The sequence below is a fragment of the Tenrec ecaudatus genome, chromosome 2, assembly GCF_050624435.1.
Source record: "Tenrec ecaudatus isolate mTenEca1 chromosome 2, mTenEca1.hap1, whole genome shotgun sequence".
NCBI classification, from domain to species: domain Eukaryota; kingdom Metazoa; phylum Chordata; class Mammalia; order Afrosoricida; family Tenrecidae; genus Tenrec; species Tenrec ecaudatus.
Window position 1 is genome coordinate 157,752,194 of NC_134531.1, and position 19,288 is coordinate 157,771,481.

At 46.8% G+C, this 19,288-nt stretch overlaps 1 non-coding gene across 1 annotated transcript; it reads right to left on the reverse strand.

Moving 5' to 3' along the window:
* Positions 1 to 16,920: 16,920 nt before the first annotated feature.
* LOC142441773 (U1 spliceosomal RNA) lies at positions 16,921 to 17,078 on the reverse strand. Its single transcript, XR_012783115.1, has one exon. It is a non-coding gene; the product is annotated as a U1 spliceosomal RNA (small nuclear RNA).
* Between the last annotated feature and the right edge of the window lie 2,210 nt (positions 17,079 to 19,288).

Genomic DNA, 19,288 nt, shown 5'->3' on the forward strand with positions numbered 1-19,288 from the left:
TTTTGAAACAAGGAAAACTGAAAATAAAAGGTAGATGCCTTTATTTTTTCAATCTCTCATTTGTTCTTTAAACCTTGATTTCTTTCCTCCTAGAGATTATCTAAAGAATCAAAAGCCAACTTATTCTGCCCTCCCCCTTCCGCAAAAAAAAATGTATTACATATATTGTGTGAATGTCAACATCATAAAAATCCGACTTGGGTTGACATTCAAAACACAAAGTGTGTGGATGTGGATGTATGGAGTGAATGTGTGATCATCATGTCTCAGCACTACAATGGGCCAAATGGACAGTCCACTTCAGCCCCTCCCCTTTACCTCAGGGGGCCACTGAAGCCTAGAGAGGCTATCACTTCCAAAGGTCACACACAGCAGTTGTGGAAGCACATGGACTACTCTGAGCCCTTGCCAACATGTGTGCGTTTGTGTGTATACACTTGTGTTCACTTTGGCATTACTCCACAGGTCTAAAATTCAGGGATTTGATAGTTGAGTCTATTGTGCCAACCTGGCCAATAGGAATATGTGGGGTTACGGCACTCAGGTCATAGTTTGATTGGAGGGCAAAGAGATAAGACCCACCCCTATCTCTCTTGCTCTCTGGTAATCAGACCAGGGAGGGTACTGCTGTTTTAGCTAGTTCTCTGCCTCAACCTGTGTACCAGACTACCCGTGGGCCAAGCCAACCAATGGATTGTGTTGCTAAAGCTTGAGGCTCCTTTGAGACCTGCCTTACCATGCTGCTGGTACATCGCTGGAGCTTGAGACTGGCGGATAACCCATCCGGGCCTGCCTCACTAAGCTTCAGGGCTACTGACTGTTGCTGACCCACACTGGTGGTTGCTGGCTGCAGGCAGATTTGCCTGCCTTACCCAAGGGGGGACTCTGCTGTCTGCTTCTTTGACCTTGGACCAGGCCACCCACATGAGTTGAAGAACTTCCAGTATATTAACTGTTCCACTCTATGAAAGTGAGTTGCACTGAGCCCCCTGTAATGCTGTGTGGGCTAATTAGCTGTTATATTCCTTCTTGATATATATATATATATATATATATATATATATATCCTGGTTTTGTTTCTCCAGAGAACCCTACCTAACACAAGGGGCTTCCCCTCTCTTTTGTTCCCAGGGAGGAGTAGCACATGTCATTTTCACCTATGGCCTACATTCAGTGTCTCAAAGGCATTTACTGAAGCCTAATCACATGCCATGGTGCTCTCAATACTGAAATGACACCATAGACTGCCAACAGAACAAACACCTCTGTCATGGAGGAGGTACAGCCAGACTGCTCCTCAGAGGCAAGGGTGGCAAGACTCCACCTGGTATACTTTGGGCATGTTACCAGAAGAGACCGGTCCCTGGAATAGGACAGCATGTTGGGTAAAGCAGAGAGATGGTGAAAATGAGAAAGGCCCTCACAGAGACAGGTTGACAGAGTGGCCTGCACTCTTCATTAGAAAGGGAGACCAGTGACGGGAGACATCGGACAGTGTAAGATATGACAGAACAATAATTCATAAATTATCAAGGGTTCATGAGGGAGGGGAGAGCAGGGAGGGAGGGGGGAAATGAGAAGCTGATGCCAGGGGCTTAAGTGGAGAGCAAATGTTTTGAGAATGATGAGGGCAATGAATGTCCAGATGTGCTTTACACAAGTGATGTATGCATGGATTGTGGTAGGAGTTGTAGGTGCCCCTAATAAAATGATTTTAAAAGCAACGTGAGACCGCCGGGTGGTAGAAAAGGGTTAAGGGTATGATTGCCCCCCAGCATGGAGCGCTAACTTCATCCAGCTGGCCTCTGGGTGGGAGGAAAGCGAGCTCTCTCACCAACCACATGCGGCGTTCCCTCTCATTATAAAGACAGAACATTCTCTACCGGACTGCTTCACCTAGTTTCTCTATCCACTCATTCAGAAAGAAAATCTGACAATGCAGCAAGACGGCGATTCCCAGGAAAACAACGAGAAAGCTGGTAGAGACTCAGAACACGCCAAAATGTACATGAGACCCCTGCAACACCTGTGGTGTGTGGAGTTCAGCAGCACCCCTTCCCCAAATAAGGCCTCTCTGCCCCATTAAGCCTTCAGCAATGTCGCCACAGATTGCCCAGGCCACAGTAAATCGAGGCCAGAGGAGTGGAGGGAAACGCTCGCTCACCCACGGAGAAGACCACCCGTGGTTGGCTGGCCAGACCTAAGCCCCCCAGGGAGTATCTGCCAGAGAGGGTTCAGGGAGCCACTAAGCTATGGAGGAGGGTGCATTGTGGGGTCCTTGCTCCTCTGGAAAGGTGACGTCAGGGCTTGGGGTCCCACTCCAGGGTCAACCCGCTTTCCTTTGGAGGAATACCGTTAGGCTCCTCAGAGGGACAAGAATGCTGAAATAAAGCAATGGTCCTGTGGCAGACGTCCATTTTGACCGATAGCGGCCTTGGTACATCGGAGGCATGCTGTGTCCCATGGGGTTTAGATGGCTGTGTTTTAGGAAGCAAACCCTGGGCCTTCTTCCTGGTGGACTTGACATCTCCCACCTTTCCATGAGCAACCCAGAGGGCCTGAGGAGCCCGCCTTACAGAAGCCTCGATCAAGGCTCAGTTGAAGCTTCAAGTGCCTTTAACCTCCCGGGTGTGGCCATCCTGGACTCCCTTTGAGCAGCAGCCTAGCCCTGTGCCCTGCAGGCTGCAATGAGAAGTGACTCTCGTGTCAAGTGCAGAAAGAGCAGGGCTTCCTAGGGCGCAGCTGGCGCTTCCTGAAATAGAACAGGATTTGAGCAAACGGTTTGCACTCAGAGGGCAGGAAAGGCTGAGTCCCGTGCTGCGCGGTGACTCAGCCCCCTGCTTCTGGAGGCTCCCTCAGCCTGGTGGGGACGACGGTTTTCCACGGCACCATTCCCAACCGCCACAGCTCCGCTGCCAGGCTCCGCCAACCGTGCTCGCCCTCCCAGCAGATCCAGTTTCTGGGGAAGCCACGCCTCCGCCCTCCTCCTCTGCTCTCGCGTCTATTTTGAAATTGATTGGGCCTGGACGGTCCCTCGCTGCTCAGGTCCAGGCCACCTCCTGTCTGGCCTGGCCTCCTCTGGGTGGGTAGGTCGCCTCCGTCACAGGCGGGACTTCTTCGGGGCTGTTTTCGAAAGCTGACTGCGGTAACGACCAGAATCCATTACAGAGAGGAATTTGGAGGGTGCTGACTGAACAAAGACTGCCTCCCCGAGCTCCCTCCCCAACCCCCTATGCTCAAAAACCAGCCCTCATTCTAGCAGCTCCTTTAGAGTCTTGCCTGTGGACCGTCTCTATACTGGGGCTACAGTCATGAAAAATACCAACTGGTATCTCACCTGGAAAGGATTTCAACCAAGTTATCAAATCCCTGTGAGAATTAGAGAGGCTGCCCAGTCTAGCATCCAACCCCCTCTCCTGCACCCCCGTTTGCATCTCCAGCTGGCCTCTGACCCATCCTGTTGCCTCCCTTGGCCTTACTGCTCTCCTTTGCTCCTGGCTGCTCTTCTGGTCCTTGGAACACCCTTCTCCATCTCTTCACCTGACGAGCAGGCTACTTCTCATCAGCCCCCTTCTGCTCATACACCTTCTTCAGAGTCTCCCCCAAGCACCCGGGCATCTCCTATAGCAGTCCCGTGAATGTCCCCATGTCTCGGTTATTTGTCCTTTGTATCCCTGGAATGTTTTTTGCCTTTGGCGGTGTTGCTGGTCCCCATTGAGTCGATTTTGGCTCATGCGACCTCGTGTGAGCAGAGGGGAACCTTCCAGAAGCAAATCACCAGGCCTGTCTTCTGAGGCACGCTGGGTGGGTTTGGACCACCAGGCTTTTGGTCTGTGGTCAAATGCACCACTTAGGGACCCATTGAACATTGCCCTGTTTCTTTATTTGCGTGTTGCAGATGATGCTTCCTGACTGTATCTCCCATGCCTAGGCCGGGTTTGTCACGTATTAGATGTGCCACAGTAAATACTTGATGGTTGAATGAATGGGTAAGTGTGCATAGTGGACATGGGAAAGTCAGAGAAGGCTTCAGGAGGTGTGCCATGCAAGTGAGCATGTCCCATCAGCCCAGAGTGTTAGGGGAATTAATGGTGAGCAGGCACTAACGCTCAAGGCTGTAAGATCCAAATGAAGGCTTGGAAATCAGGCAGGGCCCCTCGGGTGATCTTCTTTGGCTGCCAAGCTAAATAATTCCCTCTTCAGTCTCTCTGCCACTCTCTTCCTCCACCTCCTCCTCCTCCTCCTCTTCCTCCTCCTTCTCCTCCTCCTCATTCTCTTCCTCCTCCTCCTGCTCCCCCCCCCTCCTCCTCCTCCTCCTCCTCCTCTTTCTTCTTCTACTTCTTCTTCTAGAGCAGCAGTTCTCAAACTGTGGGTTGAGACCCCTTTGGGGGTCAAATGACCCTTTCACAGGGGCCGCCCAATCCATAGCAGTAGCAAAATGACAATTATGAAGTAGCAATGGAAATAATTTTATGGTTGTGGGGTCACCACAACATGAGGAACTGTATGAAAGGGTCACGGCAATAGGAAGGCTGAGAACCACTGTTCTAGAGCAACACCAAGGCCACTTATTAACTAAACCTGGAAAAGGCAGCAAATTGAGCTGTTCAAGGAGGTCCCCAACTTACACAAGACCAAGATCACATGTGGAGCTTCCCAGGCTCTATGCCAGCCTGCCTTAACCAAGCAGTCTCAGGGAAACCAAACAGAGCCCACTGCCATCGAGCTGATTGCTACTCATAGGGGCTGCAAACCAGACATCTAGATGATGTCTCAGGTGGATGTCTAAAGGGAGACCAGATGGGCTAAGTGGGAGCCCCTACTTTGAGTCCAGGTAATCTGACAGACGAGCCCGTGTCCACACTGCCATCCATCCCATCATTGCAGAGGGCTTCCTCGCTCCACATTCAAGAGGGACCAAGGGTTCCAGATGTTTGTGGCCCCCATTTCCTAGCATATGCTCCCTGTCTTGCAGTCTAAGTCATCTGCCACGCCTGCCTTAGAGAACGGTGGCATTTTGCCCTCACTGCCCTGCTGCCCACATTCTGCAGACGTTCTCTAGGATGGCATGGGCAGCCATGAGTGACGGGTTCTCCAGTTCATGTAGTCTCTTTGCATCTCACTCCATGTTACAAAAGACCCATTCTCTATCATCAAGGAGAGCCCAAGGAAATAGGAGAACAAAGCAAGGAATTTTCAAAAGGCAGCGTCAGGACTGCTGGTGAAATGACAGCCAAGTGCTTGGCTGCTGACCCAAAGCTTGGTGGTTCGGATCTACCAACGACTCCTTAGGAGAAATGGCTTGACAATCTGCCCCTGTGTAGATTACAGCCTGGGAGATCCTGTAGGGCCATTCTCCTCTGTCTGAGTCAAAGCTAACCCAAACACCCAACAAGAGGACGGCGCCAAGTAAATTTCTGCACAAAACAGACCTCAGATGGGGCAGCACCTCCTCAATCCCTTCAGTGACTCGACAGTCTTCTTAGGATGGGGATAGGGACCGTCTCAGGCTTGGAATCTCGCCTTGGTGGTCACAACTCCTTTCATGCCATATGTCCCCTCTGTTGGGCTCTGTCACAGGATAGGGCTGACTACACGGGCGGAGCAGCATTTCTCTGTGTCACTATTTGCTTGGTGTCTGTTTTCCTCACTCCATGTGGACCCCAGGAAGGCGAGCCCATATTGGCTGTATTCCCAGGGCCTGTTTCTACCAGAGGCTTAACTAATACCGGTAGAATAAGTGAACTTGAGCTTGTCAGGCCATCACTCAATGAAGGATAGAGGGTGAGGTGCTTAAGCTTGTTAATTTTCTCATTTGCAATTGGGTAATATCTGTTCTGTTTCCTTTTCAAGTTGGGAATAAAATTAAGTGCTTTATAAATTATTAAGTGCCGCATGGACTATTTTTAGGAAGGAAAAGCTGACAGCATATGCCCCCCACCCCCCGGGTTTGAAGTGTTTTCAGAAAGATCAGTTCCTCACAGGGCTGAGTGGTGAGGAAATAGCAGGCCTGGCCTGTGCTCGGAAGTGGCCTATTGACTCACTGGAGATGGCCAGAGAGACTTTCACATTTAGTCGCAAGCAGTGTGTCACCTGAGGTCAGTTAGGGCATCTCCTGTAAGTCCTTGTCTGTATGAATAGGATGCTATGATCTTTGTCAGGGCCACAGGCAGGACAAATTGTGTTGCTTGTGGTCTGGAGGGGAAAGGAGCCGGGTGACTAATAGCTGTATCCCTGTCTCAGGTGTGATCTGATGAAGATGGGGGAAGGGTGCTCTGGTGGACCGCCTGCTCCAAAGCCCACTGGCTGGCTCTGCCCATATCCGATCATTACTACATATTTTCCTCCCTGTTCAGTTCTAACCCATCTTCTCGCTGAGCAGACCCTTGGTTTCCTCCTCTGGACTCACAGAGAGAGGCCCAGCATTGGAGCCTGCAAACCTGGTCTGGAGTCCCAGAAAATGAAGATGCTTCCAGAGCCAGTCCTTGTGTGCGAGGCACGTGCTTTGATCCTGCTTGCTCCCCCGAGCCCGCTCCAGTGCCGAGGGTTGCCTCACCCTCCTCATTTGTAAGAAGAGGACAATGAAGCGGGATGCCTGCCCAAAGCAGCCCAGCTCCAATTCCAGTCTCCATTTCCTGACCCCTGTAAGACGAACAAGCATCAGGGTTTTCATGAAAATCAAGTGTGCAAATGGCAAGGCTTCATCTCGTGGACTTTGAACATGTGATCAGGAGTGACCAGTCCCTGAAAAAGGACATTATGCCTGATGAAGTCGAAGGGCGGTGAATTTTTTTTAGAAAAGGAAGACCTGGTTGAGAGCACAGTTCTCCTCTGACACAATTCTAGGGTCACGGTGAATCAGACTCGACTCCATGGTACCCAGATTAAACCGAGCTGGCCGCGGCTCCTTTCTGACTTCTAGGTTTGGCCAGTGAGGTTTTCACATCAGAGCTTGATTATAGTCAGGCCAGGCCTTCTCCATCTTATGAATAAAAACTCATGGGCTTTTCTTAAAATGACTCAGTAGGTCTGAGGCTGGCCCTCCCAGGTGGCATCTCTAACGTGTTCCCAGCTGGGACTGCATGGGGCCACGGGCCACCCTCAATCCTAAAGGGCCCCAGGAACCTAAGGGATCCGCCATCTGCATCTGCAAACCTGCAAACCAGCCCTTACATAGGGATGCTGTCAGTCATTCAGGGAGGCCACAGGCTCAGTTACATACCTGGGAGGCAGGGGGCATCTCTGCTTCCCTTTGTGTTCTCAGTTCTCAGCACACAGCTCAGTGTCTGGCATCCAGGGGTGAGCACCATCACTGAATGAATGAATGAATGAATGAATGAATGAATAGATATCCATCCCTTCTCATCACAGCCTGTACAGCACTGCCCAGGCGCTTCCTATCTATATACAACCCCATACTGCTTACCTGAGCCCACCAGTTTCTCCCTGACCTGCCCCCGCCCTCACCCTCACCCCCACCCCCTCCATGCCTTCCAAATACCTCATTAACTTCCCAATGTATTCCTACCCTGTAGGCCTATTTCTATTTCCTGCTTCTCAAACACACCACGCTCTTTCCTGCTTCAGGGTCTTGGCACCTGCTTTTCCCTGGACCTGGAATGCCCTTGCCCCACCTCTCTCCTTCCCTGACTCCCTTTTGTTATTTATACCTCCTCTCCACTTTGGGCTCCACTTTGGAGGCTGTCCCTGAGCTCTCTAACCCATGGGGTGGATATACGTCTGACCTCAGAACGCTCTATCAGACACCTTAGATTGTCTTTACAACTCGTCATCAAGTCAGTTCCAACCCAGAGCAACCCCATGCACAACAGAATGAAACACTGCCAGGGTATGTGCCCTGCCCACCCTGAGCTTAAGCCTGAGCCTGAGCCCATTGTTGTCAAACCATCTCACCGAGGATCTTCCTCCTTTTTGCTGCCTCTCCACGTAATCAAGCATGACATCTTGTGCTCTCTTTATGTTTTCTGATCCCCCTTTCAATAGCCATACGAGGAACCTTGGCTACATGGTACATGGTAGGTGCTCAGTAAAACTTTGTTGAAAGAACGAATAGGTGATTCAACACAACCCTCCAACAGAAAACCAAGCTCAGGCCACCTCCTGTGTTAGGAAGGTGCCGTGCTCGGCGGGGTTTCTTGACTGTGACCTTCACAGAAGCAGATCACCAGACCTTTCTTCTGTGGGCCTCTGATGGGCTGAACCACCAACTTTTATGTTAGTAGTAAGCCTACAATGTGTGTGCTACCCATGAACTTCACTGCAATGAGAGGAAAACAGAGCAAAGCCAATCCCCTTCCCACTCGGCCATTCCTCCTGGGTGAGGAAGTCAGGGGAGAAGTCCACAAAGGCTCCCTGAGGAGGTGGTATTTTACACTTCATCTTCAAAGGTGGAAACTATCACAGCTTAAACACAGGCGCCAAATCAAAACAAAAGCAAAAATGTAAAAACTCATTGCCATTGTCTAGTAGCTCCAACTCATAGCAAGCCTACATAGGACTTGACCCTCCACGGGGCTTGACCTCTCATAGAGTCGGACCAAACAAAGGGCTTCTGAGAGTTTGCAAATATTTATGGAAGCCAATAGCCTCATCTTTCTCCTGAGGAGCATTTAGTGAGTTTGAACTACTGACCTTGCAGAGAGACACAAAGACTGTTAACTGGGGGCGGAACAGAGGCAGCTGAGGGCTAGAGGCTCATACCTGCCCTGCCCCTTCCCCTGCCCTACCCATGGCCCCAGAACCTGGCAGCTTAGGCAGCAGAGAAGCTGAGGTCACTGTCTTCCCTCAGGCAGGCCTGTCACACCCTCAGTCAAGATGACTGCGGAGCCCAACCCTCTGAGGAGGCAAGGCAGGGCACTGGGAGAAAACAAGTGGGCCTGCGGGGTCCTGACCCACCTCCAGCCCCCTGCCTTAGCCCAGTGGGTGACTCAGAGGCCCACCTGGCTATTGCCACCTTAGCACCAGGGTTCTTTTAGTACAGGGCTCAGAAAACTTTCTACGGTAAGCTGCTGCCATGGAGTCAACGCTGACTCACAGCGACACCCTGTGGGTTTCTGAGACTGTAGCTTTAGTTGCTCCAGGTGTAGGAAGCCCAGTCTTTCCCATGCAGAGCTGATGGTGGCTTCAAACTGCTGACCATGTGGACCGCAGCCAACATGTAACCTCTACCCCACCAGGGCTCCTTCTAGTCCAGATAATACGTATTTTCAACTTGTAGGCCGGGGGGTATCTGTCACAACTAACCATCCCTGCCATCACAGCCCCTAAACAGCCATAGCTGACTCGTAAGGAAACCGATGTTCCAACCAACTTCCACGGCAAAAATAGGAGACAAGTGGGTTGGGCCTGTGAGCCAGAGTATTTCCTGTTTCTCTAGCTAAGGGCATCTTGTCCCTTTCTGGAGCATGCGCTGTCCTTTTCCCACTTCCCCAGCCTCATCACACGGGCCTCTTGATAACGTCCGTCCAGGGCACACTGGCATCTTCAAGTGTGCAGTACTCCTTCGCACCTGTGCTTTCTGCTTCCGGTTCCCACAAGCCACTCCCTTCTCTCTGGTTGTTGCCATGGTAACCGGAGCTGGTTGCTTCCTTTAACAGTCAAGTTGTCAGGAAGCCCTTTCTGTGTTTCCAGTTGACGTCCTAGGTTCCCTCTTATGGACTCCTCTATTTCCCCTTCTCGAGCGAGGTTCGCCCTTGGGATTCATTTATTATTCATCTGTGAGCATTGCCATTAGGTCTGCTTCTCTGACCTCTAAGCTCCGATCTGTAAGCCCCACAAAGAATGGAAGCATGATGGTCAGACGTACTCTTGGTTCAATTCCAGAGCCTAGGACAGGGAACCTGAGACAGAGCAGGTCCTCCGAAAACATATACTGAAGAATTCATTCATTCACGTATTCACTAAGGTTCAAGCCCCGAGTGTGTGCCAGGCAGGCATTGGCCTGTGCATGAGAACACAAAAGAGACACATGGCAAGGGAGCTCCCTGCTTCTGCAAACCACCCAACTTTCTCAGTGCCTATAAAAACAGAAAAGGTAGATCAAATAATCTAGTTCATGTTTCAAGCAAAATTTGAAGAATTATAGGGGTTCTGTGATGTTTCTTGAGTTCAAGCAGAGAGTGATACACTTCTCCCTAGGAAGAGCTAAATAGCCTAAATAAACTGTTTGTTTTGTTTTTAATATTTGGGTTATTTGTTTTCTGTTTGGGCATTCCAATGAAAAGTTCCAGTGCAAAATAAGTTTCACTGCTAAGAAAAATAGTGGGAGTTACTAGCCTATTGGCAATACTCTAGCCATAGTCTGGGCCAGATGGGGAGAAGGGAGAAGGGAGGCATGCTGGTGTTTTTAGCACCAGCCACTTAGAGGAAATGGAATTGCCTTTCTGGTCCTTCGTGGGGCAACTCTGAAGCCGTCCTCAGAGAGGTCTCAAAGCTCTGACCGAGGAGACGCAGGCTAGCAGGAAGTGGCAGAGACTGTGAAAGGGGAAGTTCAGAAGTTAATGTTAGCCCAAGCGAGCGAGAACATTCAACAGAGGCTCAGCATGATGCAGGGACAGATTACCCAGGAAGAAAAGCAGGCACAGGCTTAACTGTGCTCATGGGGCACTCCATCCCTGGCGGTGATTGTCAATTTGGAAAAGGGCTTTGATTCTATAGGAAAGTGCTGTTGTGTGGAGACAGACAAATGGCAGCTGTACCTAAAAGCAGAAGCTTTGATGTAGTGAAGAAATATGAAATCATTCACTACAGAGTAGTAAGTAAGCACAAGTAAGCATGAGCTTACCTTGCTTATTGGGTAACTGACCAAATGAAATGGAGAAAGGCCCTCTTAGTTTTTGGAGACACAGCGGATGAGACTTGGGAACTTGATGTCTAACGTCTCATGTCTGGGAATAAGCAGGGGCCTAAGTTAGGAGGATGTTTCTAGATCTGGAAGCAGTTAACAGACACAGAGGGACTGTACAAGTTTAGAAACCAGAGCTTCCAGAGAGATGGGAATGAAGTAAGGTCTCAGTCTTGAAGAAGCTGGGACTTAAAACACACAGAGAGAAAACTTATATCCAAACTGAAGCCTGAAATAGGGGGCTGGTTGGTTCCTGTGGTCAAGTCGCCATGGTCCAGGGGAGGGTCAGCAATTGCAGTTAACCGACTTTCCCCTTCTAATCAAGCTACCCACCCCCAAGCCTTCAGCCTCCCACTGTGACTAGTCCAAAGTCACACAGGCAGCAAGAGGCAGAACCTCTTGCTGATTCTCTGAACAGCGATCTTTCTACTACCTAATCCTGGGACACAAACTGGGCTAGGTGCCAAATCCAAGCGGGAATTTCTAAACCTGCAGCAGACAATGAGTTGTTTATTGAAAGCCTGGTGAAAGGGAGGAGGCAATTGGCTCTTAACTGAATTCTGGTTCATGTCCTCAGGACTCCAAATGACATTGGTGTTTTTTAGCACCAGCCCATTAGAGGAAATGAAATTGCCTTTCCGGTCCTTCATGGGGCAACTGAAGCCATTCTCAGAGAGATCTCAAAGTTCTGACTGCATTATACCCAAGCAACGGGTCAGTTCAGGTCAAAAATAATAAATAAAACATAACACCTATTAATGGTCAGCTTGTGTGAGCACTTTTCTCACTTTATAGCTTGTCTGACTTTGTTTCAGAGGAACAAAATTCAGGGGAAGGAGAGGCAGATTGATCTTCTCCACATCAGCCCCCTTCACCCCATCACCCTGTGCTCTTCCTCAAGGCCCTTAAACTCTGGGAAATGAGTGTGTTTCTTTGTTTGTAAGGTGCTCTGCTGGTACCTTCAGATGCCAACCCAGAAGCTGGTAATTCAGACCTACTCAATGGCTCAAGCGGTGGTTTTCACTCCCATAAAGAAAGCGCTCCCATGCAATTCCTTTCTGCGTGGCAGAATCCCTATGAGTCAGAATCACCTCAATGGGGCACAACTATAATATTTGTTTATATCTTTTTCACCCCTGGAAGCCCTGGTGGTGTAGTAGTTATATGTTGGGCTGCTAACTGCAAGTTCAGCAGTTCAAAATCACCAGCCACTCTGCAGGAGAAATATGAGGCTGTTTACTCCTGTAAAGAGTGACAGTCCCTGTCCTGTGATTCAGAGTCAACACAGTGGCAGTAAGTTAAAGTTTTCTTTTTAACCATCATCCTACTTAGAATATAAGGCCCATGAGAAAATGTTTATCTTGTTTCCTGCTTTAGTCCTAAAACCTGATAAATGTTAGGAATTACGTGTTCAGTGAATGAACGAGGCACATCTGTGTGTTTTGAATATCAACGATGTACTTGAGGAGGCTAAAAGCATGCCCATAGATATGATGGTTTCACTGTTATCAAATGGTCATAGAAGTTACCCCAGAGCCAGGTTCAGAGGATGAAGGAAGGGTGGATATCCAATGATTACTTTTTAACTTTCTATAACATTTAAATGGAAGAAAAATTGAGAGATATGTTTTCTATCAAATATACAAAGATATGATTTGAAAAGAGTCTGTTGGGAGGATAAGAAGAAGTACCCTCAAATATTTTAGGAATATTGATCCGCACAGTTAATTGGATGGTAATTAAGCCACATCTGTGGAAACAACCAATATATGTATCCTTAGGATCCTGTTGATTTCTTTGTGTGGAATTTACTCTACATACACAATCACAAACACATGAAGTGATATATGTAAAAAGTTATATTTGGCTGCATTGTCAATAAGAGCAAAATTGTGGCCACCACCTAGATGACCATCACGAGGGTCACTCGTGTTTGGCTTTGTCTTATAATAGTGACCCTAGTGATGGTATGCATCAATGCGCTCAAGCATAGGAACAATTGTGACGACAGCAGAGCTGTGCAGTGTTTCCTTCTATTGTGCATTGTGTCACTGTGGGTGACGGTCAACTTACTGGCACTTAACAACAACAGGGTCACTATGAGTCGGAATCAACTCAATGGCAGTGAGTTTAGAGGACTAGCTAAGTTAATTTTGTTCTAATGATACAATGGAAACCGTGGCAGGTATAAAAAATAAATGAAGATCCTCTTTATACACTCATATGGAAAGTTTTCAAGATAAATACTTGAGTGGAAAATAAAGCAAAACAATATATATATGTATATATATATATATATGCAAAAGGTGTAGCATATTTTAATTTGTACTAAAAGTTGGGAAGATTTAAGAGAATGGAAAGAGAGATAGTCAATGACAGAAGGGCCACATGGAAGGGACGATATATCCAGGGTGTAGTATAGCACTGATGAAACACATAATTATCCTCTAGTTCTTTAATATTTCCTCCCCTCACTATTATGGCCTTAGATTTACCTCACTAATTTTGTTATGTTAATTTGTATAATTTGATGCATGAAATCCAAGATTGTTAAACCCCTCAGAAACAGTAACAGGAGTAATGATTCCCTGAGGGTACAGGAAAAGGGGGTGAGTTGGGGGGGGGGAAGGAACTGATAGCAATGATGACTATATAACCCCACTGGAGGGGAATGAATAACAGAATTGTAGGTGAATGGATACATTGGACGGTGTAAGATAAGGCACATATATATATTAAGGATTCATGGGAGTGGTAGGGTGGGTTAGCATGGGGATAAAGGGGAGCTGATATCAAAGAGTTCCAGCACAAAGAACGTGTTTTGAAAAAGATGGTACCAGCAATCGTGCGATTGTGCTTGGTCTAATTAAATTATGGATTGTTATAATATCTGCAAGAGCTCCTGACAAAATGATTTTAAAAATAAAAGAAAGGACAAACTGGGAAAAAATATTTAGAAAACACACACTGGATAAAGGGCTTGTAGCCAAAATATACAAAGAACTCTTAAAACTCAACAATAAGAAAACAAACAACTCAATTATAATGTGGATTCCTTATAAAACAGATCTGGACATGTAGCTAAAGAATACACAGGTGGAAAAAATATGTATGAAGAGCTATTCAACATCTTACATCATTAGAGACATGTAAAATAAAGCAGCAATTACACAGCCCCACCCATCTATTAGAAAAGCTGAAAGCAAAGCACTGACAGCGCTCAATGTGGATGAAGGCACGGAGCCACAGGGACTGTCTGTCATTCATTGTTGGTGGAAATGCAGAGCATTGCAGCCACTTTGGAAGATGGGTTGGCAGTGTTTTACAAAAAGCTGAACACAGTCTTAGCATATGACCATTTACCTCTCGCTGGAAATGTCATTCCAATTTGTAAAGTATATATTGAGTAAACTTCAAGTATATCTATTACTGGCTTAATATTATGTGTTTTTAAAGAGTTCTCAGTTGCCATTGGGTAAGCTATGACTCATGGTGCCTGGTCCTACACATCTTCATGAGCAACATATGGCTGAGTCTATTGCTGTGGCAATTGCCCAATCTTCCTCATTGCACTTCTCAAGTAAAGCTTTTAGAATATATATATTGAATGTAACCAGTGGAGCGCACCAATGCAAGATGTTAGCAGAGAAAAGTGTGAGACACCGGACCAGGAAGAGAGTGAATGTGGACAAACTCTCACCATTCACACGTTAGGGATCTGGGAGGTCAAGGCTCCTGCGGAGGAAACCATCATGTTCATGGGTTGGAGATGCATCCCACTCACATTCTCCTAAGTAATAGTTATTCCCCATGATGCCCCCCCACCCCATAGTAATGCCAATTCTAAGGTGCTGTTTGCAAACACATGGTCACTCACTCTCCAGTTGGAGGTCAACTGCTTGAAGGTAAGGTTGTCAGCCATCTACAGCAATCAGACCCTATTGTCTGTTCCATCCTGAGTGGGTCCACTCCCTTCTGATAAGGATAATGGTTGGTCCCCTGAAGGAGAGCCCAAAGACTTCTAAGGTCAAGCCAACTCAGACTCCCAAGGTCAGGCTGCCATCTTGACTCTAAAGGCCACCCATCTTGTTAGTGTGTGCCTTCCTGTCACATGTGTGCCCCTAGTGCCTCCCCTTCCTATGGCGTGTACACCCCCAGCTCATCCCCCGCCTGTTTCATGTATGCCTATTGTACAGCCCCTTCCTGTTACATATGTGCTTGCCATAGCCCGTGTGTCCGAGATTCTATAAACTCGTGAGATTTCATTAGGCCCTCTCTACTCTGACCTGGCTCATGAGGTCATGACTGTGAAGGGGAGCCCTTGCATGCTTTATCTTGTCTGATGTCTCTTTAATTTACCTCTCCATTACACAACCCCCCTTGGACCCATTCATTCAGTTGTGGGGAGGGTGGTCCCCCATAAAATGTAGAAGAGTACAGTACATGGGACTCTGAACTTTCTGTCCTTTTTTTCTGTAAATACAAAACCTTTTTTTAAAAAGAAAAGCTTATTAATTTCTAAAAATCAGGAAAAATATGCCATTGAAATGCTTGTATATCCACATGATATTTCTAAAAGACTAGAGAAAAGCAAATAAGAAGTGTTTCTTTATGAAGAAGGAAAGTGGAAGCAAGATCGGACAGGAGACTTTTTACACCTTTCCATGTTTGAACTTATGAACGATGTAAATGCATTATCTGCTCATATGGATTGCTAAACACTACTTGTTCAAATAAAATGAAGCTCTTAGAGTCTTTTGGCCAGTGAAGGGAGATTTTAGGAGGCTGAAATAGCAGCAGCAGTAACAGCATATCTGGAAACAGACTGGACCTGGAGTCAGAGTTGGTACATCCTTAGACCCACCTTTGACTTTGATATTTATGCTTCTGTTGACTTCAGGGAAGTCATTCCCTACCCAAGCCAGAGTGTCCCCATCTGTTGGACACCGAAGGTGGAGGGTGAGGGAAGAGGGTGGAGTTAAAGACCTTTTGTTGCTCTGACATTCTGAATCTAGTCTATGGTTAGGCTTTACTGGGTTCGAAGTTAACCACATCCTGTTTAGGCATTTTGAGCACAATGTTTTGTTTTACTTTGCTCCTTTTGATTACTTTCTTTAAACAAAAACAAACATCATTTTTAGTTAAGGAGTTCCTCTGCTGAAGAGTGTCCTGGGTCATAAAGGTAACTGCGACATGAGTGATTGTGTTAGGGTTCTCTAGAGAGACAAAGCTAGATTGCTAATAATTATATATGTATGTGTGTATGTATGTATGTATATATGTATATATATACAGCTAGATCGATATACAACACAAGAAATGAACAGTTAAATTATAAAGCAGTACAAATGGCTCAGTGCAACTCACTCCCATGAGAGAGTTATGAGACACTGGCAGTCCTTCAAGTCTTGAGGGCCGTCAGGTAGTCCTCTGTAGAGAGAGAGAGCTAGGCTATCCCAGCACAGGCAGCAAACAGCAAGGCAGGTCATCAACCTTCAGCCAGGTCACCAACAGTCAGTCCCGAGCTCAAGAGATGTAAATTCCAATTGTGTGGCGAAGCAGGTCTTAAAGGAACCTCAAATTACAGCGGCACAGTCCACAGGTTAGGTGTCCCATAGGCAGTGTAGCTTGCAAATTGAGGCACAGAACAAGCAAGGCAGTCGCACACAGTTCCAATGGTCAGAAAGCAAGAGACAAGAGAGGCGAGGCTCGCCGAGCCATTTATCTTTCCGCCCTTCAATTAATCCCACATGTGTGTATCTGCCAGGCTGGCACAATAAACTAACTTCCTCAGTGATGGTGGTGAAGAAATAGGCCAGATACTGGGTGGAAGAAGATAATTCAAGAAGGCTGTTTTTAAAAAAATCATATTAAGCCAACAACATAAGTTCATTGAAGTTTACTTAGTATATAATTTGCAAATCAGGGCACCACTGTTGACCACAGAGTCAAAGGTATTCCAAAGAATGACTTCCGAAGAACATCTGACATGCCATCTTACCATCACATTGACAGGGAAACAAAGCATACAGATGTCTTCTTTTTTTTTTTTTAAACAGGGGATAGCACAGTCCCCTACTACCACAAATTATGCAGTTAAGTTTCCCACATTTGAGAAAATCGCAGGGGTCAGCACATGAGCACTGCAACGGACAAGCCTCGCCCTGGGAACACCACCTTCGTGATCATGGTGTCTCCCCTGCCAGGCAAGTGTGCAGACAACCTTCCTGTGAAGAGCAATTACACTTCACAAGCTCATCCTAAAACACATCTCTAGGCTCATCTTCAGTTTCTGCTGTAAAAACTGCACGTGGGAAATTATGTAAGAGTATAAGTCCCAAGGCAAGACTATGGTTTGACTAAAGATGATATATAAGAAACCATTTGGGAGATGAGCTGGGAGCGGAAGGTTCAGGGTAATAGTCTGGGCGTGCCATACTCAGTCTCCTAGGTGCAGACATTTGGATTCTAACAGAACTGAAAACTCTGTTCCTGTAAGAGAAGTAACAGTCCCAACAAAAGTATTTTCTAAATATTTTCAAAACTGTTGTTGAGGAGACAGAGATCAATGAGTATTTTACTGGTGGGTGGTGGAATAGTCCTTTCAAAGCTGAACCCGTGGGCTCAGTTGATCCAGCTGGCTGTGCCCTGAGTGTGACTTCAGATCTCTTCTCCCCGGTTCTGCAGGCCTGGGGCTGAATGGCTCTGAGTAAGCGCATTAGATGAAGTAAGTCACATGGGCTTCCTCGTGCTGAAGTGATCATTCTCCTTCCAGTAACAGAACTCTAGTTTTCCTCCTGGCCCTGCCTATGCCTCACCTCCCTCCACCAGTCCTTATGCTTTGGGGATGGGACATAGGTGCTCATCCTGGTTCTAGGTTAAGCTGCAAATCCTACCTTCCTGTTACAGTGGTGACCAAGCTCAGGTCTTTTGTCCAAAGCATTAGATAATATGACTCTCTTCTTTTATAATTCAACCTGGGGGTGAGGACTCAAGCAGTGGAATTGATGGCCACTTCTGGAAATACTCTGAGCTTAGGGACAAGGAGCACAGAAGAACTAAGAAAGAGTGACATCTTTGAAGTACTGTTAAGCTACTCCTGAAACTAGCTTGGTTTTTAAGTAACATGAACCAATACATTTCTAAGTTACTTAACCTGGTTTGGTTTTCACCGTGTGTTTCTAGTGATCAGAAGGGCATGCATACAGGCGTTCCATAATTTCAGAAGAATTCTTTCTCTTCTTTTTTAGCTGAAACCATCCCATGCCTGTCAGTCTGTCACACTGTGGTGGCGTGTGTGCTGCTGTGGTGCTGGAAGCTATGTCACTGGTATTTCAAATGCCAGCAGGGTCACCCAAAGTGAGCAGGTTTCATCAGCGCTCCCAGACGAAGAAGAGACAGTGAAAATGGAATCAACTTCCCGCTTTGGAGAAAGGAGTCCCTGAAAACCTTATGCATCGCTTTGAAACATTGTCAGACACTGAAAGCCTAATGAATGGAAGCAAAACCTTGTTGGCTGTTGGCGATACTGCCAGAAGACGGGCCTCTCGGGTCCACGGGCACGCGAAATGTGACTGAGGAGAAGATGATGTCTCAGTGTGGAGTCACCCATCGTGACGTCACCAGGTGAAGCCTGTGAGAGTGGAGCCTGGGGATCTGTGTTGGCTCATGGGGCATGACTCACGGGAAGAAGAAAAAGCTGCACAAAACCTGCTAACGATTGGAGCTTGGGATGTGCAGAGTATGCGTTTAGGAATATTAGAAGTGGTCAAAAATGAAATGGAACTCATAAAGACCGATATCCTAGGCAGTAGTGACCTGAAATGAACTGGCATTGGCCATTTTGAATCAGTAGGTCATGTGGCTTACTATGCCAGGAAAGACACAATCAAGAGGAATAGCATGGCATTCATTGTCAAAAGGACATTGCAAAATCAATCGTGAAGTACAATACTATCTGTGATAGGAAGATGCCCATTTGTCTTCAAGTAAATTTAATCAATACAACTATTATTCAAATTTATACACCAACCACAAAAGCTAGTGATGAGGAAATTGAAAAAGTCTACCGCTGTCTTCAGTTGGAAATTGATTAAACATGAACTCAAGGAGAATTGATAATTATTGGCAATGAGAACGCGAAAGTTGGAAACGAAGAAGAAAGAACAGTAATGCCAAAATATCGACTTGGTGATAGAAATTAAACTGGAGCTCACATGATAGTGTTTTGCAAAACAAAGTTCTCAGAGTAAATATGTTTTCAATAACACAAAAGGCAACTATGATATACATAGAAACCAAATGGACTACATCTGCAGTAAGACACAATGGAGAAGATAATATCAGCAGCTAAAACCAGGCCAGGAGCTGACTATGGAGCAGACCATCAATTGCTCTTATGTAAGTTCAGGCTAAAGCAGAAGC